This window comes from Ovis canadensis, chromosome 18, assembly GCF_042477335.2.
Source record: "Ovis canadensis isolate MfBH-ARS-UI-01 breed Bighorn chromosome 18, ARS-UI_OviCan_v2, whole genome shotgun sequence".
Classification (NCBI taxonomy): Eukaryota; Metazoa; Chordata; class Mammalia; order Artiodactyla; family Bovidae; genus Ovis; species Ovis canadensis.
In genome coordinates, this window is record NC_091262.1 from 76580259 (window position 1) to 76607976 (window position 27718).

The following is a 27718-nucleotide window of genomic DNA, read 5'->3' on the forward strand; positions in this document are numbered from 1 at the left end:
TCAGATGCGCCTCAGCGGCTGCTGAAACCCCCCTCCCGGGATCTTCCTAAATCCCACATCCACTCTTTGCGGGGAAGAATGTCTGCTGCTGAGATGCAGGTGAGTCCATGCCAGGTACCCGTCCTGAGGGAGAAAACACACACCTGAGTCTGGAAAAGTAGCTAAAAATGATCTGGACAAAATATCTGCTTCCATTTTATTCCACTAGTGTTAGAGGGTCAGACAGGTCCTCAATCGGTGGTCCCGTTCTCAGAAGCAGAGTTTTCCTGGGGAAATCTTCAATTCCAAGTAAGTATGAAAACTCCTCTCCCCAGTGTGATGATCCTTTCAACCACATCCTGCATTTTTTTTCTCTAAAAAAGTGAGCATTTTGTGCTGAAAACTGATAAAATCCATTTGCCTTCAGAGGGGAGAACTAAGAAAGTTTTTTTTCTTAATTATGAAAGTATGATAACACATTTACAGAAGACCTGGGCAATACAGAACAAAGTTACATATAGTTTCACAATATATTACAATTAATTTTAAAGTAGATAACAAGATTTATATTTAGAGTTTCAATATCAAACTCTCAAAAATTAATAGAATGAACAGAAAAGTAGACGGATATAGTAGACCTGAAAAGCACTATGCACCAATTCAACATAATTAAGATTTATACAATTTTCACTCCACAGCAGGGTACAAAGTCTATTCAAATTCCCATAGACTATAAACCTGGAGCCACTGGAACATATCCAGGGACATAAAGCAAGGTGCAAAAACTTCATGGTCTAAAGGTATTGAAATCATACAGAACTAAGGGAACCTTCAAATCGAAATTAAGTTGATATATCGGGAGCTGCTGTCACGGTGACATGATGACATCAGGAGAATCGTCAAACATGCCTCTGCCTGCCAGCATCTTACCAAAGCTCTGCTTCTGGTGCAGAGGCCTTTTGATCAAAGAGGTGGTGCTGTCTTTCAAACTGCATTTAAATTCTAATATCCTATCATCAGTGTAGAGTAAGGGCAGAACTGACAGACGGTCTTTTTAATTTACCGATTTGTCTGTTAATGGTTTTAGTAATTATTGGGAGGAAGCACTGAAGATGGCCATGCTGTCTAAATGAGGCATGTCGCTGGCTCCCCTGATGTCCACCATATCCACTGGGTGATGTCCAGTCCTCTTCTTGGTTGGCATTTTCAGTGCCACCCACTACCACCACACCATGGTAGCTATGCCCCAATGTTGGCTACGTGTCGGATCACATCTGCTAGGAGATGAAACCTCAGGTGTCCCCAAATCCTTTTGAGCATTTTTATGGCAGACTTTCAGCCTTTGCCCTTGAATCCCTTTCTCAATCTCCTGCATCTAATATTTAGCTTCCTCTTAGACACATCAGAACCGTGATCATTCTCTCCTTGCATTCTTCCATGGGTGGGGAGCTCACCACATCTCAGAGGTCCACCCTCCCTGTAAGCTTAGGTGCTGCACGAGTCATCATTTGCCCATCTTTCCAACCTCATTTCACACCACTTCCATAAACACCTGGCTCTCCAGCCACGCTGACTTTGTCCTCGGCAAGGCTGAAGTTCATCCAGCCTCAGTGAGGGTGAATGAGGGGCTCCCCTGGCTGGGGAAAGCTCTGGCCCCGGCCGTTCACTCCTGCCCTTTGGTCTCAGCTCAGGTGGCACGTCTTAAGGGGCACCTTCTCTGACCACTCCATCTTCAATGTACCCCACTCCCCATCACCTCCACTCACTCCCCATTCTGCTACCACATCCTATTCCTTCCTCTCATGGCACGGATTATGTGACAGCTGATCTGACTAACATACTTGTGTGTTTACATGTGTGCGACCACCTACAGCTCATGGGTGTGTTTATCTGTGCACTGTTATGCTCTGTTTATGTACACATTTGCCTGTGGACCATTGCCTGCTGGGTATGAGTATGCACTACTCATGCGTGAATTCACCTGTATGGTCATGTTAGTACTTCTTTACCCACTTGCCTGTGTGTGATCATATACTAATTTTGCACGTGTTGACGTGTGTGCCATTATACACTGTTTGCATGCTGTATAGCACGGGGAGGTGTATTCAGTATCTTGTAATAATCTGTAATAAAAAACAATCTGAATAAAGAATATATATATATATATATATATATATATATATATATATATATGTATGTATGTATATACGGGGCTTCCCTGGCAGCTCAGAGGTAAAGAATCCACTTGCCAATGCAAGAGACACAGCTTTGATCCGTGGGTCAGTAAGATTCCCTCGAGAAGGAAATGGAAACCCACGCCAGTATTTTTGCCTAGGAAATCCTATGGACAGGGGATTTCCATACCGGCAGGAGCCTGGTGGGCTATAACCCATGGGGATGCAAAATGTCAGACACAACTTAGTGACTAAATGCAACAATGTGTGTGTGTGTGTGTGTGTGTATATATATACACACACAAATGAATGAGTATGCTGTACACCTGAAGCTAACACGACTTTGTAAATCAACTGTATTCCAATTAAAAATATAAAAACAAAAAAATAAAACACGGTATTTGGATCTTTAGTTTTCTGAGGTGACTTGAAGAAAGGATACCCGAAATATTCAGTCATTTGAAAAGACAGAATAGAAGCGAAAGGGACCTGACAAGAACATGGTTCAATCGCACAACTTTGCAAATGAGAAAACCATGGTCCAGTGAGAAGTTGATGACATGCAGATGAACAAGGCCAAGGCCATGCGCAGGTGACTGGTGGGTGGGAGGCAAGCTTGAAGTCTGGGGTCATGCCCTACAGCAAAGAGGGGTTGACCTTAAATCTGGAGGCCCAAAGAGGCCAGGGCAGAAATTGAGAGCAACTGTCTCTCTTGCTACAGGACTGTGGGATCAGGAGTCAAATTCAGTTGGAGCACACTGAGCTTTAAAGCTGGAGAAGTATGCCTGAGATGCCAACCGTTAATGATTGCCTAGGTTTGGTAGAGGGAGCTGAGGTGCAAAGTTAAGATCAGAGGTCAGGGGTCATGGGTGAATGAGATGCTGGCATTTAGGAATGAATAGCAGAGACAGAGGCTGTGGTTCACGCTGGCCAACACCAGCAGAGTCTGGGACAGAGCCATTAGAGGCAGATGAAACTGAGAATCAGTTTGCTGAGTCTTAACCACCAAAGAGACCTTGGCTGACCTTTCGGAGGCCCCTGGGGACCGGTAGAGAGAGGTCAGAAACTCAGATGCATTAAATCAATAGAGTGCGATTCAGGAGGTTGGGAGTAGGGGGAGGTGAGTGTGGAGTGGCTGGTGGATCTCGGAGTTAGAGAGGATACTTGAGGGATGAAGAGGTGTAGACTAGCCCGTGAGTAGGGAGGGAGACCACCCACTGGGTTGGGGGGGGCACTACGGAAGCAGAGATGCAGAAATAGAATGGAAGGGAAGGTACTGGAGGGCACCTGCAGTGGAGCCTGGCAGGGGGTGTAGGAATTTTCCTCCCTCTCCTTCCTGCCTCGGCCATTCAGATGCAGAGAGCAAATTCTCCTCTTCCTATTTTGATCACAGCTTGAAACTTCAGCCAAGAATTGAAGGGAAAAATTAGAAGAGAATGCCATTCATTCTTACAGACATAGAGAGAAAGGTTATTGGATATTTTCCTCTTTCCAAGACAAGCTGCAAAAGAATGGGATCATCAGTCAGCCTCCATGCCTCCCCACAACATCCTGCTCCCAGTTATCTCAGTCCACCTGGGACTGGACAGGGCATGTTCTCAATGTCTGTGTCCTTGGCTCTGGATCCACACATCCACAACTGGACCTGTCCCATCAGGTGGGGGCATCTGTAAGCATCAATTCTTCTGGACATTCCATGGACCCACCTGGGCAGGCTTGACATCTCATCAAAGCCAATTGGACCTCAGTTTCTAGATCTGTAAAATGGGTGTAATTCCTTCCTTCTAAGATGGTTGTAAATGTTATATGAGATTGTATGAAGTGCTCCATGACAGTGAGAATCTATCTCATCTTTTTTCCCCCATGTTTTTTCCCCACTTGCCTCTTTATCACTATTAGTGAAACCATTAGCTCTGGGAAAAACAAAAGAGGATAAGCATTTATAAAAATAACTCCTGGCATCCTCAAGGGCCAGACCTTCGGATGCAGCATAAGCTCATTTAACTCATCTTGATCCCAAGAAGCAGGCGTTATTCTCTCTGGAGATGAGAAAACCAGTGCTCTAGAATATTCTTAGCCTTGCCCTATGTCCGTCCCTCTGCGCACATAGAACTGGAGCCACATCTGCCTGTTTGTGTCCCCCACACTCCAGGCTACTCCATGCTGGATGTTTGATATAGCATTTTCTTTGTGCTCCCATGAGTGGAGTCTGTACCTGGGAGGGGGAGACCCTGTCCCCTGTTAGAGGGAGGACCTGTCGCTGTTGCCATCAATTTCCACAATGGAGATCCTGAGCCCCATGGACAAGATGAGAAAGCCAAGGGCAGTGAGCTCTACTAGCTTGGCCAATGCCATTTAGCTAGGACACAGCAGAACCAGAAATCGGTTTCAAGCCAAGCTCTGTATCTCCTCCCAACATCTCTTGCCCAGCTGGGGTCTTTGATACAGCTGTGAGGCAGTAACAAAAGGCAGTCAGAACAACCAGCAAGCAAATGCCTTGCACATCCAGGGAGAGAGAAGAGACCCTGTGCTTGGGATGGCCTTTGAGAGAAGGCAGGGATGGGGCTGGCCTTTGAAGGATGGACCATTCTTGAGAGGAGACCAAGACCGACAGAGTAATTCATTGCTGTCTATTTGAAACGCAAGACATGGGCACATCTAAAGAGCACATGTTTTAAGACTCAGTACTCAGATTCCTGAGCGCATAGAATGGAAGATAAGCCAGCGCTATGCCGGCATGCCTAGTCCCACACCCTGGTTGGTGTTTAGTCACTAAGTCATGTACGATTCCTTTGCAACCCCATGGACTGTAGCTCACCGGGCTCCTCTGTCCATGGGATTTCCCAGGCACGAATACTGGAGAGAGTTGCCACTTCCTCCTCCAGGAGATCTTCCCTACTCAGGGATCACACCTGCGTCTCCTGCATTGGCAGGCCGATTCTTGACCACTGAGCCACCGGGGAAGCTCATACCTTAGCAGACTTTGAATGGGAAACTTGGGCTAAAATCGACCAGATCAGAGAAAAAGAGAGAAAGAGGTGAAATAAATGAAGAAAATGAGAGGAGAAAGAGAGAGAAGTGGGGAGAGAGAGGTGAGGAGAAGGATGAGGAGGAAGGAGAGGGGGGAGCAGGAGGAAGGGCAGAGGAGGAAGAGGAGAAGAACCTCTCATTCCCACTCCACCGTGCCTGCTGGACTCCACTTAGCAGGAGCAAAGGGTCTGAGGTCAGAGGGTAACGAGGCAGTCGGTCCGCTCTAACAGCAGGCTGAGACAATCTTCTAAGGCTACTTCCTCCACTGGCCATGCACGTCTGAGGATGCATATGTGTGTGCCTGTATGTGGGGCAGGGGGAATGATTCACGGGTCATCTCCTAGCCCACCTGGTGCCTTAGCCAGTGTGCCTGCTCTAGCAAGGAGCCTGAGGATGTCTGCTAATGGGACCAGTGGCCAGACCTCCTCTTCCTCCTCTCTATGCGCTTGGAGGAACCAAATTGACTGCAAAAACACCCTTCTTTGACTCTGCCATCAAGATGGATGTTGGGTTCCCCTTTCCCCCTCTGGACACCTCCAGGACTTCCAGCACTTGGGAGCTGCCCACTGGACAGGTCACTAAGACCACTTCAGATCAGATCTTGTGAAAGCTTAAAACTCACTTTCCGGCTAAAGTGTCCTTTGGCATCTGTAAAAGAAACAGGGCAGGGTGCACCCCTCTCCATCCGAGCCCCGTTTCATACCACAAGGATTTTCTCAAACACTCCAAGTTCAATAAAATTCCCAACTGCATTAAGCCAAGTCCCTGTGCCCTGATTTTAAAAGTCATACGCATTTTGATCGAAATATAATCCACATGTTCCTGATTTATTTACAATTAAATCATCAAAATATTATTTTAAGGGTTGTTTGATGTCTAGGAAACCTTTTGAGATTGTTTCAATAGGATTTTAAAAGTCCCTTTCCTTAAAAGCCAGAGACTTTGCTTTGCTGAGTGTAAATAAACCCACTGGAGAGGAGTGACTTTCGTCTAGAAATGTCAAGGCATTTGACAGAGGTTTGGAAGCAGCTGAAATCCTCGCTGCACTCAATAAGAACTGCAATCAGACCCACAAAATTTTCCTTTGTAATGTTCCCTGTAGCCCTTAGTCAGGTATTCAAAGGCTACCATTCATGCTAAATGTTTCATCAAAATCAAGGGTTGTTTTCCACGGGGAAGGGCAGGGGATGACATTTCCTGGATGCCCTGGGCCCTGTGTTTGGCACTTCAAACATAGGCTCCCCATCACTGCTACTGACAGCCTGATGCCATGAGCATTCACGATTCTGTTTCACAAAAAGGAAGCAGGATCTCCAGGAGGTGAAGGACCCTGTCCATCTGATCCCATGTCATCCGTTTCCATGCAATTGGATCTCAGGTCATTCAGACACTGGAGTGCTTCATCACTCGCTTTACCTTGACAGCACCTCTCTGTGGGTGTGGTCAAAACGCAGGGATGTGCACGCAAGGCTGGTAGTGGCCGTGAGTCTCGCATTTGTGTGGAGCTCTGAAAATGTTCAGATGTCTAAACAGTCAGTGTGGAGGTTCCAGGGGAGAGATGTGCACGTAGAACACACTGCAGAATGCTAACCAAGTGGTGCTGCATATTTGACAGCTGATTACCTTCATTCTTGTTTTCCTTGGTGGCTCAGATGGTAAAGAATATGCCTTCAGTGCAGGAGACCTGGGTTCGATCCTTGGGTTGGGAAGATCCCCTGGAGGAGGGCGTGGAAACTCACTCCAGTATTCTTGCCTGTAGAATCCCGTCGACAGAGGAGCCTGGTGGGCTACAGTCCACGGGGTTGCAAAAAGTTTCTTACATGACTGAGTGACTGACACACTAGCACCTTCATTCTCAATTATTTTATTGATTACCATTGTGACTAGTGGTTATTTCACTGGATTCTCCCAACATTTTGTGAAGAAGTTAAAGTGAAGATTATTAACCTTGGTTTGCAGATTGGGAAACTAATGAATTATGAGCAAAGAGGCCAGTAACTGCTCTGATCATTAGCAAGAGGTCAGAAAAGAGATGTGATCAGACTCACAGGGGTGTAGCTTCCATGTGGGCACCTGGCAGCAGATTCTGTATCCGTGCTAATTTAGTACCTACTAGTCATATGTGGTTATCTCCTTGTTAATTAATTAAAGTTAGAAACTGCATTTCACAGTCACATTGATGGCGTTTCAAGTGCTCTCTATCCACATGTGATGGGTGGGTGGCGACTCTATTGGATATCAAAGATATGGGAGATGTCCCCGATGGCAGAAAGTTCTATTGGAGAGCCCTGCTAGGGCCACTGGCCCCAGGCATTTTAGGACAGACTCGTGGTTGCCAAGGGGGAGTGAGGTGGGAGAGGGATGAAGTGAGAGTTTAGGATTAGCTATCATGTAGGGCTTCCCTGGTGGCGCAGAGGTTAAAGTGTCTGCCTGCAATGTGGGAGACCTGGGTTCGATCCCTGGGTTGGGAAGATCCCCTGGAGAAGGAAATGGCAACCCACTCCAGTATTCTTGCCTGGAGAATCCCATGGATGGAGGAGCTTGGTGGGCTACAGTCCATGGGTCGCAAAGAGTTGGACACGACTGAGCGACTTCACTTCACTTCATAGAATAGATAAACAACAAGTCCTACTGTATAGGAGAGGGAGCTATATTCAATATCCTGCGGTCAACCATAATGGAAAAGAATATGAAAAAAGAATATGATTAAGAATGCATATGGAAAGAATACAAGGCTTCCCAGGTGGCACAGTGGTAAAGAACCTGCCTGCCAGTGCAGGAAAGGCAAGAGACTCAGGTTCCATCCTTGGGTAGGGAAGGTCCCTTGGGGAAGGAAATGGCAACGCACCCAAGTATTCCTGCTTGGAGAATCTCAGGTACAGAGGAGCCCGGTGGGCTACAGTCCATGGGGTGGCAAAGGTTCAGACATGACTGAGCATGCAGGCTCTGACTGATACATATACAAATATAATTGATCCTGGGTCAGGAATATCCCCTGGAGGAGAGCACTGGCAACCAGCTTGTGTTCTTGCCTGGAGAATCCCATGGACAGAAAAGCCTGGCAGGCTACAGTCCATGGGGTCTCAAAGGGTCGGATACGACTAAAGCGACTTAGTGTGTGTGTGTGTGTGTGTGTGTGTGTGATATATACACACATATAAGCATACATATATGCATTGTTGTTGTTAAGTCACTTCAGTCATGTCCGACTCTGTGCGACCCCATAGATGGCTGCCCACCAGGCTCCCCCGTCCCTGGGATCCTCCAGGCAAGAACACTGGAGTGGGTTGCCATTTCCTTCTCCAATGTTGTGTCCGACTCCTAGCGACCCCAGGGACTGCAGCCTACCAGGCTCCTCTGTCCGTGGGATTTGCCAGGCAAGAACACTGGAGTGGGTTGCCATTTCCTTCTCCAATGCATGAAAGTGAAAAGTGAAAGTGAAGTCACTCAGTCGTGTCCAACTCTTAGCGACCCCATGGACTGCAGCCTACCAGGCTCCTCCATCCATGGGATTTTCCAGGCAAGAGTACTGGAGTGGGGTGCCATTGCCTTCTCTGACATATATGCAAATGTATGTATAAATATACATACACACACACACATAGCCTGGTGGGATACAGTCCATGGCATCACAAAGAGTTGGACAAGACTGAGCAACTAAGTACACACAGAATCACTTTGTTGTACAGCAGAAACTTACAACATGTAACTTAAGTATACTTCAATAAAATAAATTTTAGACTAAACACATATGCATAAATGAGTCCTGGCGTTCAGACGGTCCCCCTTTTCCCTGACGTCCTTCCCGAGCTGCCTTCCTGACTACCATCAGGGGTTCCTGTGGTCTCCCCTCCTGCCCCTTCTAATCCGCAGCACCCCGGGCACTACCCAGTATCTAAACTGGGGCAGGAACACCAGTCTGGGCTGTGTCCCCCAGCAGCTGAAAGGCTTCGAGTGGAGCGCTGCGGTCCCTCGCTCTGCCTGACCGGGTTTAAGCTCATCTTCGGCAACATGGGAGGAGGGGCTCCGGAGGACAGAGGAGGGCCTGGGGGAGGAGGAGGGGAGGAAGAAGAGGCTTCTGGAAGGTGAGACACAGCAGGGAGATGAGGCGTCTGCCGCGCAGGCAGACATCTGTGCCCAGACAGATAGAGTTCCACCGATACGATCTCTGTCAGTATCCTTGTGAGAGATAAACAACTTGCCAGAGCCGCGCGCCGGAGGAAGTGCCCCGCTGAGAAAGTGGTGCTGGGGGCCAGACTGTCAGCCCCTGCGGTCAGAGACCCAGGGCGAGGAAGGCGGGGGAGGGCAAGGAGCAGCCGGGCTCCCTGCAGGTGACGGGGCCACAGGGCCCAACGCCACAGATGTCAAGAGAGAGAAAGGTGTGAGCGTTGGCACAGAGATGGGAGAGGTTCTGTGAGAAAGAAAAAAAAAAAAAACCAAAAAACAAAACAAAAAAACAGCCAAAGGAGAGAAGGTGGTGGTGTGAATATTTAGCTCTGTCTCTTGTGAATCAAAATAGGGTGTGTTCTGAGAGTGAGGGTTTGGGATTTATATCCAGAACTGGCTTCTTATCCGACCTGCAGGGCTGACTTGCTTCTCTAAACTCAGCTCTACCATCCATAACAGGAGCTATCTATATTAGAGACGCACCACAGAAGTGTAGCCAAGCTTTTTTTCTTGATGCAGAAGCAATGAATTCTTTTTCTGTGGACCAGCTGAAGGTGGAGGGTGGAGAGATGGATCATGATTGGATGGATGGATAAGTGAATGGACCAGATGGTTGGTTGATGAATGAATGGATGGATGGGTGGATAGATTTATGGGCTGATGGATAGATGAGTAAGTGGGTGAGTGGATGCCTGGATGAATGATGGAAATTTGGCTGAAGAGTTAGGTATGTCTTATCTTAAAGTACTTCTTTAGGACATGCCTTTCTCTTCTGGGAGACTGAGAGCTTTCCCAGGAAAGAGGCAGGGACTGTTTCAGTTTTAAAATTTGGAGCAGCAGGAATAGAACAGATCCATGTACAGCTACTCAGTAAAACTGGAAAGAAGGAAAAGAGGGGGCAGTGGGGAGACCCGGTAAGAGAGAGGAAAGGCAATGGAAACAGAGAATGTAAACCTGAGTTATTTGATAAGGTACTTTCATTAGTATTTTATCCATTTGAAACAACTTTAGAAGATGATGCTATCTAGAGATTTGAGTTTGGCTTTAGGGTAGTGTTATAAATAAAAACACAGGACACCTAGTTAAATTGGAATTTCAGGAAACCAAAGGATATTTTTTCCTTAGTTTGTTTTATATAATATTTGAGAGACACTTATACTTAAAACGTTGCTTATCTGAAATTCAAATGCATTCTGGGTGACATATTTTGTATGGGAATCTTAGCTTAGCGAAAGGGAAAAAAAAATAACAGGCCTTTGGGCTTGTTATTAATATATGCATATTGGAGCCCATTTTACCAAAAAGCTACCCAGTGGGATTCAGGGCAAAAACTTGGTGAATAATAAAGACACACCTTTTTCCCCAGTGTTCACTGCACAGACATCACCCAAAGACAGCCCTCTTAGTCAAATAGGTGTAACATCACCCTAAACATAACCAATGGTTCCTAACACCAGTGACTTGAAACTTCTCGAGGGACTTGGGACTTGGGACTTGCTGTAAGAATGGGGCTGTTGGGAGTGAGTGGGCCTTTTCAGAATGAATGGAAATGCTTAGCATGCAAGAGGATGGCCAGGATGGACCATGTACTAACCATTAAGGGACCAATCAAGTTTCACTTATTCCAATGTTCACTTTCAGGGGTGACCCCCCCACCTAGAGGCAAAAGGGACTCAACAGACTTATGGAAACAGCGGAGAGTTCCAGAACATTTGTTTTGATTTAGTTACAGCATTTTTTTACAATCGACCCTTTGTCATGTCAGCCTGGTACTCAGCAGTATTAATCCTCCTTCTCTTACCTTTTTCACTTTAAAACTGCGTTTCTCTATCACATTCCCTCTCTGATACAAACAGTTACTTCTAAGTTGGTCTTTCTGTTCTGTTACTCCCACTAACTTCCTCTCTAACAGCACGGGGTCCTAATTTTTCAGGACAATCCAGCCAATATAAGTACACCATTTATTTCTCCCCTTTATTCTGTGATATTTTCTCCAAGGTCCTGTTTGTGAAGAGAGGTTAATCAGAGAATTCCCTCAATCTAAGGAATAATTAAAGGTAAACTTTCTTTTGAATAATTAGGAATAGCAGAAGCATTGTTTATGTTACAGCAATGTATAACAATGTATAATATAAGTGTGTGGAGATATTCACATCACTTACTAACCCCCTTATGATATACTACTTTTTCTGGCAGTATTTGATCCCATATAGCCCTTTTGTCAAGACACCTTTCCTTCCCATTCTGAAATGATCTTTTGAGAGAGTGGCAGTGATGATACAATAGATAGGAGTTGCTATTATTAAAATTTACTACGTTTTTTTTCCCACTCTGTTGCTTTTGCGACCCAGCGGGATTTTGATTCCAGACATTCTACTTGCTCGACATCCACTGGGGAAGTGATGAAACCATTCATTATTTAAAAGTTTGGAAGCCACAAGAACTACAGTATCTAACCAGATTGGATTGACTTTTTAGCTCTTTTGATTAATAATTCATAAACCTGAGGATATGTGAATTGGGTGAGGACTAACCTGCTCACAAAAGGAGAGTAGGCGATGAATGTTAACACGGCTTTGTGTTATTCTACTTAACACTTCGGACCAACAAAACAAACCCATGTGTCATGGAACCTGTTTCATAGTTTCAATCCACAATCAATATTTCATGATTAATGGGCCCATACGCTCACACAGGGCCCCTGCCGTACAAAATTTGCACACGTATCTCCCATGTGATGATTTACAAAATGTCTTCTCTGAAAAAAAAAGAAAAAGGATTTTGCTTTCTCTAATGAGAACGCCTGTTCACCTTGTTTTCCAGATAGTTTTGTTTTTAATAGTTCCTTTCCAGATTTCATAAAAGGTAGACACCTCCATTGTATCAAATCAGTGTTTGGACCTCAGAGTGGCAATTTACTCTGGAAAACCATTGGAAAATTCTGCAAATGGTAAAACATATAGAGAGAGTTATATTATTTGCAAATAACACATATCTAAACCTGGCTAATAAGATGCAATGTCAATGTTATTTCAGTTGTCATCTGAGGACCGGATTTTGTATTCTGCCTCTATCATAGAGCACACCTCTAACATCCAGGTGTGCTACCTGGGCGGAACAACTAATTGCTTTATCTATCTGAACTTCATTTTCTTAATATATCATGTGATTAATAAAAATCTACCTTTTGCTGTGAAAAATGAAGCAAGATTATCTAAACAACACACATTATATGGGTTTTTATAGCAGTTTCTCCCTCATTTGATTTGAATATGTGTGAAATGCCCAATATTATTAATATTATTAAATATTATTGATGTTATTAAGATATATTATGAGTCAACAATATGTTATTTAAAATGTGTTATAAGCCTCACTGTTGGTACTATGTACAGTGTATAAAAATATTTTTATAAGCTACAATGTGTACAAACATCATTTTATAAGTTATAATGTTTTAAAGCAAGAAGTATCATTAGATTTTCTCTAGCATCTAATGTGGTATTTATGCGAAAGAGATGTAAATCTTTCATTTCTAAGAGAATTAGCTTAGTCATTTATTAATGCAGGGTATTCTACAAAAAAAAAAAAGGCATAAGAAATTCATTCTACCAGTTTCCTCAGAACACCTCCCCCTTCTGATTGTTTGAGGTCAATTTTAGCTGATCCCTATGAGGACTTGCCAGGTGGCACTAGTTTCTGCCAAGAATGTTTCTGCCGATGCAGGAGACAAGAGATGTGGGTTCAGTCCCTGGGTCAGGAAGATCCCCCTGGAAGAGGGTTTGGCAACCCACTCCAGTATTCTTATCTGGAGAATCCTATGGACAGAGAAGCCTGGTGTTTCACTGTCCATGGGTTGCACAGAGTTGGACATGACTGAAGCAACTTAGCATGCAATAGGAGGACTTTGCATCAAAGTCCCTACTTAGGAAAATCGGATAGACTGACCCCAAGATGTATGTTGGTGCAGTCACTATGGAAGTCCTTAAACAACTTAAAGTAGAGTTAACATATGAGCCGGTAATCCCATTCCAAGGCATATGTCTGGAAGAAATTCTAATCTGAAAAGATATATGCACCCCAATATTCATAGCAGCACTGTTTACAATAGGCAAGGCAAAGAAGCAATGTAAATGTCCACTGAGATATGCATGGATAGGGTATCTAGCAGCTCAGATGGTAAAGCATCTGCTTGCCAAGCAGGAGACCCAGGTTCAATCCCTGAGTCAGGAAGATCCCCTGGAGAAGGAAATGGCAACCCTCTCCGGTATTCTTGCCTGGAGAATTCCATGAACAGAAGAGTCTGGAGGGCTACCATGGGGTGGCAAAGTGTTGGACATGACTGAACAACTAACACACACATATATGTGGAAAAAGATGTGATATAAATATGCAATGAAATGCTACTGAGTCATAGAAAAGAATGAAATAATGCCATTTGCAGCAACATGGATGGGCCTAGAGATTATCATACTGAGTGAAGTAAGTCAGACAGAGAAAGACAAATATCATATGATCGCACTTATGTGTGAAATCTAAAAAAAAAGTGATACAAATTAACTTTACAAAACAGAAATAGATTCACAGACACAGAAAACAAACCTTTGGTGACCAAATGGGGAAGGTGCAGAGGGATAAATTAGGACATGGGGATTAGCAAATACAAGCTACTCTACATAAAATAGATAACCAAAAGGAAGCTCAGGGACCAATACTCAATATCTTATAATAACTTATAATGGGAAAGAATCTAAAAATTGTGTATAATATATGAATCACTTTGCTGTTCACCAGACACTAACACAACTGTGCAAATCAACTATATTTGAAGAAGCATTTAAAAATAAATAAATAAATTTAAAACATATTTACATTTCACAGATTTCAAATAAAACAACAGCCACCACCTGCCAAACACCCTGACATATTGAGATTCACATCCTGAGCCCTTCCTTCAGAAGAGCTGTGGCTGGTGAAACCAGTCACCCTGCCTGCTCTCTGCCCAGTGACAACCCTGAGGCCTCGTGAGAAGGGTGACTGGATTCGGCGGCCCATTTAGCTCACCAGAACTGGAAATGGACTGGGTTTTTCTTAGAGGAAAAGCATCACAGGAAGACAGCTTGCCCAGGAATCTGTTGCCATTGTTTCCAAGTGCGCACGCTGACACATGAGTATGGGAAGCTCTGACTTCTCTTCTGTCAAACCTGAAAAAGTGATTGACTCCCACATTCCACACCCAGTGAACTCAAAACTAAAAGTGGAAGGCTTAGATCCTGCCCCCTGCAGCCAGTGAACGAGAGGGGCAGCAGGATTTTTAAGTAAGCGTGCCTCAATTTTCCAGAGTATTTTCTTACCTAGGACTTCCATTCTCAGAGCTTTGAGGTGGGGGTGGTTTCACAGTGGCCTTTTATCTGTGTGATTCTTCTGTCTGAAAATCCCACGCATTTTGGGGTTTGCAGGGTAAGATGAGGTCTTCCCAAACACGTGGCCTTTTCTTAGCGGTGGACTCAGTCTTTTCTCCTTTCCCTGAGATTAGAGAAGCGGGGGCAGTCATAATCCTTCCCTTCTCTGACACCTACTGCACAGGGAAATGAGGATGAAAAGAAGCTTTGAATCCGGTTCCCAGCAAATAGAAGGAGCACAGTTCCCCCTCAGCTTTGCCCATGGGAGCTGATGGCATCCTTGCTGGCATCAGTGTGCTCTCTCCATCCTCCATTGGCAGGTACAGAGACAGAAGCCTAGAGAGGGTCAGAGTGCCATTTGCCCAAAATCACACGCTCTGGGGTTCAGCCCCGGCCTACACCTAGCATCCCCAGGCTGCCTATCCCCAGCAGGGCAAGAGAAAGAAAAGACAAACTTGCTTGGAGACGCTGCTAGGTGCCAGGTGATGCGCTGGGGACATTCTTGCACTATCTGACTCCACATATTCTGCGGCAGACACTTTCTCTATCCTTTTGTTGGGCTAGAGTCCTGCTTCTCCTTCTGGATCTATTTTGAACATTGTCTGCCAGCCTTTCTGCCCCAGCCTGGTGAGCTGTCTCCTGTGGTGAGAGGCCACCCTTGACTCCCAGGCAGGTTTCTGTCACTGCAAATTTCAAACAGCATTTAACAGAAATTACCGACATTTGTCTAGATGCATTTTTTTTTTCCATCAGGGATTAGGAAGAGCAATCATCTCCTGCCTCTCATCAATTACTTTCCCCCATATCTTTTGCATTTTCCTGCAGAACCATTTTGCAGGTACAACAGAGCGATCTTTAGAGATAATCTGGTGATTATTACAAATTCAGCCTCTTACGCTACAGGCATTAAGAGATGAAAATTGCCTGCAGTCCACTGTTGTACACCCAATCTGTACCTCTGGACTCCTGTCCCGAGGTGAAAATGCAAACAGAGGAGATATTTAGAATCATTTTGACAGTTCATAAAATTAAGCAGGGATTAGGGATTCACTTTTTTTAAAAAATAATGCCAGAGGGTGCACACAGTGGTAATCGTATCATCCCGCAACAGGTCCAGTCAAAGTTGAGCGGACTATCTAGGAAGAGAGAGGGAAAATGTCAGGTTATTAAATCTGCCATGTATCAGCTGTTGAAAATCCATTTTTTAAACTTTAAATGAACTGTCTGCCTAATGGAGACGCTATCCCCAGCTCCCAACACCAATCCGTCCTTCTCTGGCGTCTGTTTTGTTCAGACAATACATGATTTAGCTCCAATGTCTGTGCACATGACTACATCTAGTCAGAGGGGATGATTGTATAAATATGCATGTAGTACAAATAGTTTAATTTTAATTGGGGTAGAGTAGCTGATGTTGAAACTATTTGCATAATTTTGAATATTGAATGTGATATCAAGCATGTGACTGGCTCTATTAAATATAAAAAAATACTCATTTTAATTGCATTGTGGGACAGGAGCTTAAGCACCGAATCGTGTGCTTCTGGTCCTTCTTCTAAGTGTTAAATAATTGTGACCAGCAGATTCTCTTCCCAGGGTATTACTTTCTCTTAGTACCATTGGAGGATTTTTAGACTAATGTCTTTAAAGTGCTATTTTTGAAAGATCAGTGATCAAATTCTCCTTCATGGGTCAAAGAAGAGCTCTTGGTTCGTAGTGTATTAGTCAGTAAAATCTAACATAGGCTGCAGTAACAAACACTCCCAAATCTTGATGTCATACCATAATGACTGGTATGTTTTGATCAAGCTCTGTGTCCTGTGCAGCTCATTATGGGATTTCATCCAGTGACCTGCACTTACACATATTCCATCAATTTGTCACTGTTTTGTCTAAATATAGCATCTTTTCATTTACATGGTAGGGACAGAAATTGCTGAAAGATGGCAAATGGAGTCTTCTACATTTTTTCTAGAATTTCAAATGTCAATTCTATGCATAAGCCCTGTCTAGAAGTAACCACATGGCTCTGCCTAACTGCAAGGTGGCTGTGATGTACAGGGAAGCAAGTGGAATGTTTGCTGATCCCCATTGCATCTGCCATAATAAGGTCATAAACTAGTCTCTTTTCTTTGATAAAAGAAGATGAAAGTAACAAGTTAAAATAGAGTGGAATGAGGTTTGAATGGCTGCCAAATATACAAGTTTACATTTAAAAAGGGATGAAATAGTGAGTGGTCTTCATCGTTTCATATTCTGACTAAACTTCCCACCCAGCCCCCAGTGAAGTGACTGAATCATTGTTGCATCATTGAAGTTCGCAGATACCCAGAGGGGATGGTGGAAATCATGAGAACACCTACTCTCTGGTGTTGAAATCTGGTTGTGAGAAATATCATTTGTAAGAGGTCAAGTGGGGCTGCTGGCATTATTGCATAGACTATAAAGGTAAAAGCTCACAGAGTTTAGAAACCTACCCCAAATCTTGAAGTTCTTTCTCTTCTCAAGCTGGGGCCACATTCCCAACACCCACAGTCTTCACTGGCACCATATGCAGTCCCTGGTGAAATCTCAAGAGTGCCCATGTCCAAAGGGAAATCTAGGAGCACAAAATTAAGGGCAGAGAGAAGGACATTAGAGTTTCAGTGTGATCTCCAACCTTGCAAATAAGCTGGAACTTGGTATTTTAATTGTATTTCTAAACACACACTCAAGGTAATGTAGTGCTAGTTGCTCAGTCGTGTCTGACTCTTTGCATCCCCTTTGTAACCCAGCAGTCGCCTCTATCTATGGGATTCTCCATGCAAGAATTCTGAAGTGGACTGCCATTCCCTTCTCCAGAGGATTTTCCCGACTCAGGGATCAAACCTAGGTCTCCTGCATTGCAGGCAAACTCTACTGGGAAGACCTGTAGCTCAAACACACATCCAACACCCATACAATTGATTTAAATAACTATTCTAGATCAAAATGCTACAAAAAGTTGAACGCCTTGCTCATTCTGCACTCTTGTCACCACCTCTGAATGCGTGCCTTTTCCTCCAAAACCCTGCAGAATGATGTGATGAATCGGAGGGTCCACCCTGGGAAAACATAGACTTCATCAAGGACTTCCCTCATCCCTAGAGTAGGGAAGTGTCTACATGTCTGCCCAGCGGAATTTCGGAATTGGTGAGAGCTAATGTGCTGGGTGCTTCTTACTCTTCCCTTCTCTAATAGGCGTGTCATTGCCCTTACCCTGCCACTCGCCTTCTAACACATTTGTATTGTCCTTGGTGCTGGGTTTATAGCTAACTCTTAGAGTTAGCAAGGGTAAGAACCATCTTCAGACTTCACATACTGATGGTATGTGACCCTGGATTTTGATCCCTAATGCAGAGATTTGGCTGAGATTTTTAGAGCATCTCTCTTGGAGGAGAGATGAATCCATTTTGCAGGACTGAAGGAGGAAGGTGAATACTTGTGATCAATGTGGAAGATGGTGTAAGACTACACGATTGTGAAAATGTTTTCTACTCTGAAATAATAGTTCTGTGGAAGCAGAATCCTTCCTGCCACAGTGATACCAGCCTCAGTCACACCGCTTTTGTGGCCAAGAAAATGTGAGTGAGTGACATGTGATACTCTGAATGGAAGTGTTTAGAATCCTCATGCGGCTCTTCTTCCGTCTCATCTTTCAGACCAGCATGTCCCAGATAAAGACGGGGTGCTTCAGAGTCATGGCACTCCTGTGGTTCCTGTGATGAACATAAACATTAGCTACCAAAAAACTGTTGTTGTTGTGAATCAATATCACTTTATGATCGTTGTTACTCTGGCATAGAAGAAGTAGAAGTGAAGTTGCTCAGTCGTGTCCGACTCTTTGCGATCCCATGGGCTGTAGCCTACCAGGCTCCTCGGTCCATGGAATTTTCTAGGCAAGAGTACTGGAGTGGGTTGCCATTTCCTTCTCCAGGGGATCTTCCCAACCCAGGGATCGAACCCGGGTCTCCCGCATTGGAGGCAGACGCTTTACCATGTGAGCCACCAGGGAAGACTGGCATAGCTGACTAATACAAGCCTGGCATATGTTTCCCTGTCCTCAAACCCTTCCCTTCCATCCAAACTCCCATTGTTTTGGTTCAGGTTGGCATCAAATTCTTCTTGCATTTTGCAAAAATATTTTGTTTAATTTACCTTCCTCTGGGCTTGCGCCTCTCTGCTCCACTATCTGCACACAGCCAGAGCAATTTCTGAAAAATACCATATCTGTCTTTCCCCTTTTCTCCATACAACCCTTCCGTGTCTCACCATGGGCTTCATCAGCTCAGTTCAGTCACTCAGTCGTGTCCAGCTCTTTGTGATCCCATGGACTGCAGCATACCAGGTTTCCCTGTCCGTCACCAACTCCTGGAGCTTGCTCAAACTCATGTCCACTGAGTCAGTGATGCCATCCAGCCATCTCATCCTCTGTCATCCTCTTCTCCTCCTGCCTTCAATCTTTCCCAGCATCAGGGTCTTTTCCAATGAGTCAGTTCATAGTGGAATGCAAACTGCTTCTCCAAAGCACCTCATTATCTAGTCCCTGCCCCTGGCCACCATTCCTATCTCCTGCTCGCTGTCTCCCAGCCCTCACATACAGGCTGCAGTTGTGCTCAATTCACTCTTTGCACGTGCTTCTGTTTGCCTCTTTTTCTCCTGCACACTGTGTGACTAAGTCTCCCTCAGGCATTAAGTGTCAGCCCATGCTTCATCTCCCCTATATGTCCTGCTCTGACCAGCCCTTCCTCAGGGACAAAGCATGCTGTCCTTCTCTGCAGTCTCTTGGCATCCTGTGCTCGTTGCCTTCCTGCCCTGTTCCATCCTCCTCTGCCTCTTCCAGGCTTATCACAAAGCCCAGGGCATGAAAGATACTCAGTAAAGCAGACGAATGAATGATGAGTGAATTACACACCATCTTTTCTGATGTATGTGAAATCCTAGCATGCCAGCAAGGTCAATGTCAGAGGGAGGCAAAGAGAAGAGTGATGGTAATACTCAAGTGGGTGAGAAGAAATCCCAGGTCTCGTCTTGCCTTTGGATTCACTCCCTCAAGTTTTGACTGATGATGTAGGGAGTACCCTGAACAGGACCATTCTCTTCCTTCTTTCTCTTCTTGTCTCCCCCTGTTGCCTATTGCCTTTGTCTGGTGTATGTCTTTCTGAGAAAGGAAGAGTCTATGAGTGACAGAAAGGCTTAAAGGGCTGAAAGGGGAGCCCTGGGAACTCAGTGCTCTGGGACCATGTGTTCTAAGGAAGAGCACACAGGTGGGGCAATCCATGAATCTTCAACTATTCATAAGGTTACAGTGATGCTTATCTGCAAGCTTCTTTTCTCAGCAGGTCAGGACTTGGGAAGAAAGGCTTACTGTGCCTCACATAAGAGCTATAATTGACCAGACTGACTGATCCAACATTATCCCTCCAGATTCTAACAGGGACCTAAGAGAGTTGGGCTGTTGAGGCATCATCTCATAAGTGCCCTGGAGCAGGGGTGAGCCAGGCAAAAGGGATCCTTCAAACAGTGACCCAAAGACACAAACCCACATGCACATTTATAATCATGGCTCATGACTATGTCTCTGAAGTTTGCACCTGAAGCTCAGGTCTTGCCATGTCTTTCTTTAGGGGAAGCTGTGCCTTTTCTCTGGGTCTTAGTGCCCTCAACTGCAATACAGGGATGCTGAAAAGAATAGGTTAACGTGTTGAATGAACACTTAGTGGGCGCCAGGTCCCTCTCTCAGTTAACCACCCTGTGACTCTACAAGAAGAGCTGTGATTATCTTATGAGGAAGCACGATTATTCTCTCTCATTTCATAGATGGGGAAGCTTAGAGACGTTAAGCACTTGGTCTATGGCATAGTACTAGAACAAAGAGTGAAAAGTCAAAACTCCATGATCACCGCCCAAACCCTAAACGTTAAACCATCAACACCGGACTGCTCCTCTCAATCTTCCTTGGCTGACTTCACCCACGCCTGTCTGCCCCCACCCCGAACCTCCCGAGCCATCACATCTCCTGTTTTCATCAGTCACTCCCTCATCTGAACACACACATGTAACTTTCTATGGTATGAACCATTTATGAGCTCTCCCGTCACTAGCTCATAACCTCCCTAAGGACAGGGACCTATACCAGCTTTGTTCACTAATATATTCTGAATACCTAAGAAGAGCCTGAGATTCAGTAGGCGCTCATGACTATTGAATGAATGCAGGAATGATGATGAATCAAAGTACGACTCAAGGTAAGGGATTCCATAAATGGCTCAGAATCCCACCAGAGTCTCAGAAGTAGAATAATCTATATATTCTACAGTTTATAATGTTAGAACTGCCATTGAAGGTCACAAGTTCACCTTCCACCTGGAAATCGTCTCCCTTCGGCAGATCACTTCTGGGAAATGTGTGTGATAACCTTTGAGGATAAACAGCCAAGAAAATGATGATGAGGATGATGAAGGTGATTTTCCTTGGGGCTCATTGGGAGAGGGGCATTGGTACGACCACTAGATGCCAGACTCCAGTGGTGTCTGAACCCACTGAGCCTCTTACCTGGTACCGGGAGGACGTCTCTCACATTGCGATAAGCAGACCCTCTGAGAGTCCCCTTGGCCCGCATGTGAAACCCCATACCACCAGCTACACAAGCGCCTTTCTCTTGCTTGAGAACAAATGACAAAATGTTCCACAGTGTTTGATGGGATCAGAGGGAGGAGGTGAGTGCAAATTTCAATATGAATTGATAACACTTAGTCAGCCAGCTTATAAAGCGAGTGGGGGGGGGGTGAGCTCTGAGGACAAGCCTGAGAAATGTGTTGACCTGCTCTCATACAAGGTCAGATCTGGGAGGAGAGGATGGGGGTTTCTCAGTAGCTACCAGAGAATCCATATGGCTGTAAGTTTGGTTATCTCCAGGACGCTGGGTTTAGGGAAGTGATCCAGAGAGAGGGGTAATATGTTTTACACATCAAAGTAGAGGTCACAAAGCTCCATGCCTATTTGTTTTTGTTCAGTAGCTCAGTCATGTCCGACTCTGAGACTCCATTGACTGCAGCTAGGCTTCCCTGTCCTTCACCATCTCCCAGAGCTTTCTCAGACTCATGTCCACTGAGTTGCTGATGCCATCCAACCATCTGGTCCTCTGTCATCCCTTTCTCCTCCTGCCTTCTGTCTTTCCCAGCATCAGGGTCTTTTCCAATGAGTTGGTTGTTTGCATCACATGGCCAGAATATTGAAGCTTCAGCTTCAGCATCAGTCTTTCCAATAATTATTCAAGGTTGATTTCCTTTAGGATGGATTGGTTTGATCTCCTTGCTGTCCAAGGGACTCTCAAGAGTCTTCTCCAGCACCACAGTTTGAAAGCATCAGTTCTTCGGTGCTCAACCTTCTTTCTGGTCCAACTTTCACGTCCATACTGGAAAAATCATAGCTTTGATTAGACAGACCTTTGTCGGCAAAGTAATGTCTCTGCTTTTTAATATGCTGTCTAGGTTTGTCAGAGCTTTTCTTCCAAGGAGAAAGCGTCTTTTAATTTCACGGCTTAGCATTCAGCTAATACAAAAAGAGTAGGGACTGAAGCATACATGGAACGCAGGACATCTCTACATGGGGCAGCAGTTTCTCTGCTCCAACCTGTCTTTGCCAGAAAAACAAGGAAGAACCTCGCTTACTGTTTTGTTTCCGATGATGATTATTTTTTATGAGAATGTTTCCAATCTGTAGAAGTGACCAACTGGTTGTATAGCATCACAAACTTAATGGATATGAATTTGAGCAAACTCCTGGAGATAGTGAAGGACAGGGAAGCCTGGTGTGCTGCAGTTTATGGGGTCTCAAAGATTCAGACACAACTTGGCCACTGAACAACAAAGCAAGAGTTCAATTCAGAGGAAGGTGGTGAGGAGAGGGCAAGTAATTCTCTGTTGGATATCTGCTAAGCTGTACTGACATTTGTTATCTCTGTTCATCTCCCCAGCTTTTCTCAGAGCAATGTATCTTTCTCTTCCTTTACAGCTGAGGAAGCTATAGCCTAGGTTGGAAAACTTGCTCGCTGAAGATGCCATGGCTGGTTCAGTGACTGAGACTAGTGCAGATCTTTCTGACTATAATTGCATTCCTTCCAGCTTTCAATTGAATGCTTTCCAATAAACTTGCCTCACAACGGACTGACCATTCTTGTAAAGTAATGAACTCCCTGTCACTTTGAGCAGTCAAACAGGGTCCAGATAACTTTCCAAGAATGTTGTAAGAGACAGTCTAGCTTTGATAATGAAATGAGACCAATACGTAAGATCCCTTTAAGCATTATGACTCAATTCTTTTTCTAATACCGTGTAGCTTTTGACACAGTAATCTTTGCTCCATAGATTCACTTTGAGTAGAATTTAATATGAAAAGTCTACCTTGAACATAGAATTTTTTATATCCAGGGACATGATGGAGATTTTGGTGTAAAGGTAGTATATTAACTCCTGATGATTTGTTTTTTTCAATGCAGACTTTCTTGCTATTTTAAATCCTTTGAAGTATGAGTCTGTGAATGCATGGAGGGTTCATCTCACAGTTTGCAGTCTTGTAAATTCATGTTAGTGGCAGCAATTAAACCTACAAGTATAGATGACAGCCTCTTAGAAGGGAACCAACAATACATGTATACTGTATTTTATATTGAAATCACTATAATTATTATTTCTGGAAAATAATGTGTCTGAATAGGGTTGACTAGAAAATGAATCATAAAACAAGATAATAATATTAAATAGACCACATTAAATTATTTCTGGAGTAAGACAGGAGATAGATAACTAGCTTGTTATACAGACAGAAATAGCAATGATAAAAAGTAAATGTATACAGCAAATTCAATGAACATTTCATTTTTCTTCACATCTGCTAGTTCAGTTAATCAATACAACACATCTGGGCTTTGTCCTTGCCTAATTTACAGGGAGCTTGGCATTGTGTTAAAGATTTTAACCAGGAGCTCCATACTCAGACAATTGTGTGAGAGGGGCATTATTACCATTTTTAGTATTATCATTACTATTATTATTATTGCTATTCCCTTTTGAAGATGACTGAATATAGCCTCAAAATGGTGTAATGCCTTAATCAAAGATGCTAGGTTGGTTTGTGGTTGAACTAATCCTAGGACCAAAATCTTTTAATAAGTCTAATCTCTCTCTCTCTCTTTTTTTTTTTCAATAACATAATGTTCTACCAGGAAAGAGAAAACACTTTTTAAATTGAATTGCTAATAGTTGTACATGGATTTAAAGGCCAAATAAGTATTGGGCTTCCATGGTGGCTCAGACAGTAAAGAATCTGCCTGCAATGTAGGAGACCCGGGTAAGATTCCCTGTGTTGGGAAGATTCCCTGGAGAAGGGAATGGCTACCCATTCGAGTATTCTTGCCTGGGAAATCCCATGGACAGAGAAGCCTGTTGGGCTACAGTCCATAGTATCTCAGAGTTAGACGCAACTGAGCAACTAACAGGTATACAGGATCACAAATATGTTTTGATGTCATGCCAAGACTACTACAATGAGAATTAGGAAAATTGATGTAATCAATTTTCTTGGGCAGTGCTCTCTTCCATGTGTGGAATAAAATGTTTCAGATGTTGAAAAAAATATCTAGCATCTCTTAAAATTTTCAATGGATAATTTTAATTGACTCTACCTATGCTAATTTTGAGATATTAGGCATCATAAACATTTGTGAAGTGAATTTAAAAAAAAAGATCGCCCTTCCAAAATGAGTGTTAAGGAAAATCTGTTTTCCCAGTGTAAAGGAAAAAAACCCAGTCCTCCTTCTCCTGTGCTTCTGTCCTTCAGTCTCACATGAACACCACACTCAACACTTCCGGCATCAGGTATGTAGGGGTTTTCCCACACAGAGCAATTCTGCAACACCAGTTGGGTAACCCATAACTTATCTCAGTTCTAATACTATCCACTAGGAGATCCCACAGGTAAAGGGCTTAGTCTCACAAAAGTGACCATCACCCCTCAGATGTCAATCGTAAGTAGTAGTTCTCCAGATTACCCACAACTTCTGTCATAACTGGCTACAAATTTGAGGTTACCATGACTAACTAACCCTTTGATTCATTTATTTGCTAGAACAGTTCACAGACCTCTGGGAACATTTACTTATGTACATGAATGCCAGATTATTGAAGGACATGATCAAGTTGAGTTCAGTCACTCAATCGTGTCTGACTGTTTGCGACCCCATGAGCTGCAGCATGCCAAGGCTTCTTGTCCAACACCAACTCCCAGAGCCCACCCAAATTCACATCCGTTGAGTCGGTGATGCCATCTAACCATCTCATCCTCTGTCATCCCCTTCTCCTCATGCCCTCAATCTTTCCCAGCATCAGGGTCTTTTCAGATGAGACAGCTCTTTGCATCAGGTGGCCAAAGTATTGGAGTTTCAGCTTCAACATCAGGCCTTCCAGTGAACACCCAGGACTGATCTCCCTTAGGATATGCCAAGTTATTAAAGGATATGATCAAAGATGTGGATAAACAACCAGTTGAAGAGACAGACAAGATTAAGTCTGGAAGAGTCCCAAGCACAAGAGCTTCCACCCTCGTGGAGTGGGCTCTGTCACCATCCGCATATGCAGAGGTGTTCATCCACCTGTGTGTTCTCCAAACCCCATAAAACCGGGATGTTGCGGAAGCTTCTCAAGGAAGACATTATCACTTATTAGCTACATTCCCAATTTCTCTCTTCTCTCCAGAGGATGGGAAGTGGAGCTAAAAATTCTAGGTTTTTAATGGATTGGTCTTTTTGGCGTCCAGCCCCCATCCAGGAGCCCACCGAGTCCATCTCATTAGAACACAAAACACTACTGTCACTCAAGAAATTACAGAAGTTTTAGGAATGGCAAATTATTCTAATTCAACTGAGAAACCAATACGGGCTCAACCTATTTACTAGTTCCTCAATTGCGTGAGAAGAGAAGAAAAAACTAAATAAGAAGTCATTTTAGAGATAATCACATTAAACAATTTCAGTGGGAAAATTTGCCAACTCGTGACACCTTTGTTCAAAACTTTAGCTAAACCCACCAGCTTCCAGGCATGTGTGGTTGACATGGAGTCCTTGAATCAGAAAGATACATGTTTTTCTAAGAATTCCATAAGCCTGATTTCATTTCATATACAAAAATATATTTTATTAATTAAACTTGTCTATACTAAAGATATCACTACATATAAAATTATAACAAAATAATATAAAAATACAAAATAATATAAAAATTACAAAATTGATAAAATCTATGAAAAAAACTTCAGTGTACAACTAAACTTTATTTAATAAATACTATGAAAAAATTCAAATTATTTTTGAATGGTTATCAGAAAACACCAGGATTTGATACTATCCCACCATAGTTTAGCAGACATAAGTAGACAATTAACTGGAGAAAAATAAATAGTAATTATAAAAAATTACATTGCATAGTCAAGGGAGGCTCAGCATAATATTACCCAAAGTGATATTTTTTGGAAAACACTTTCAGAGTTTACACATGCATGTTCACAGTCAGTGGCCCATCCATTCCTCAAAATCATCTTTTGTGGCTGAACTATTTTTGATTCCGTTCTGCCAAAAAAGAAATGGATGCTCAATCAAGTTAAGTGATTTGCCAACAATCTCTCAGCTAAAAGTAGCAATGATGTATAGAAAGTCCAAGCTCATATATTCAGAGAAAAGATTGATGATTGCCAGAGATGCAAGGTGGAGGGCGGGCAAAATGGGTGAAGAGGGTCAAAAAGTACAAGCTTTCAGTTATAAATTAAATAAATCATGATGATATGATTTGCAGCATGATGACTATAGTTAATAACACTGTACCTCATAGATGTAAGTTTCTAAGACAGTAACCATGAAAGCTCTAATCCCCAAAATATGTATATGGTGATGAATATTAACTAGGGATATTGTGGTGATCATTTCACAGTTTTGCTGTTGTTCAGTCAATAAGTCATGTCTGACTCTGCAACCCCATGGGCTGCAGCACACCAGGCTTCCCTGTCCTCCACTATCTCCAGGAGTTTGCTCAAGTTCATGTCCATTGTGTTGGTGCTTTTATCTAACCATCTCATCCTCTACCACCCCCTTCTCCTTTTTCTTTTAATCTGTCCTTCAGGATCTTTTCCAATGACTCAGTTCTTTACATCAGGTGGTCAAAGTATTGGAGCTTCAGTTTCAGTATCAATCCTTCCAATGAGTATTCAGGGTTGATTTCCTTCAGGATTGACGGACTTGATCTCCCTGTAGTCTAAGGGACTCTCAAAAGTCTTCTCCAGCACTACAATTCAAATGCATCAATTCTTTGGCACTCAGCCTCCTTTATGACCCAACTCTCATTGTACATGACTACTGGAAAAACCACAGTTTTGACTATATGGACCTTTGCATGGTACATACAAATATTGAATCGTGTGTTATACACAGGTAGGTAATATCATGCTGTATGTTGATTATACCTCAATTAAAAAGTGCAAAGAAGCAAGAATATACAATTGACAAAAGACAGTCTCTTCACAAGTGGTATTGGAAAAGCCGGACAGCCACATGGAAATCAATAAAGTTAGAACACTCCCTCACACCATACACAAAATAAACTCAAAATGGCTTAAACATAAAGCGGGACATCATAAAACTTGTAGAAGAGAACATAGGTAAAATATTATGTGACATAAATCATTTTCTTACATCAATGTCCCAAGGCAATAGAAATAAAAGAAACAAACAAACAAATAAAACTTGATCAAGCTTATACATTTTTGCACAGAAAAGGAAACCATAAGCAAAATGAAAAGACAACCTACAGACTGGGAGAAAGTATTCTGCAAATGATGCAAATGGCAAGGCTTTAATTTCCAAAATATACATCAGTTCATATGACTCAGTAATAAAAAGAC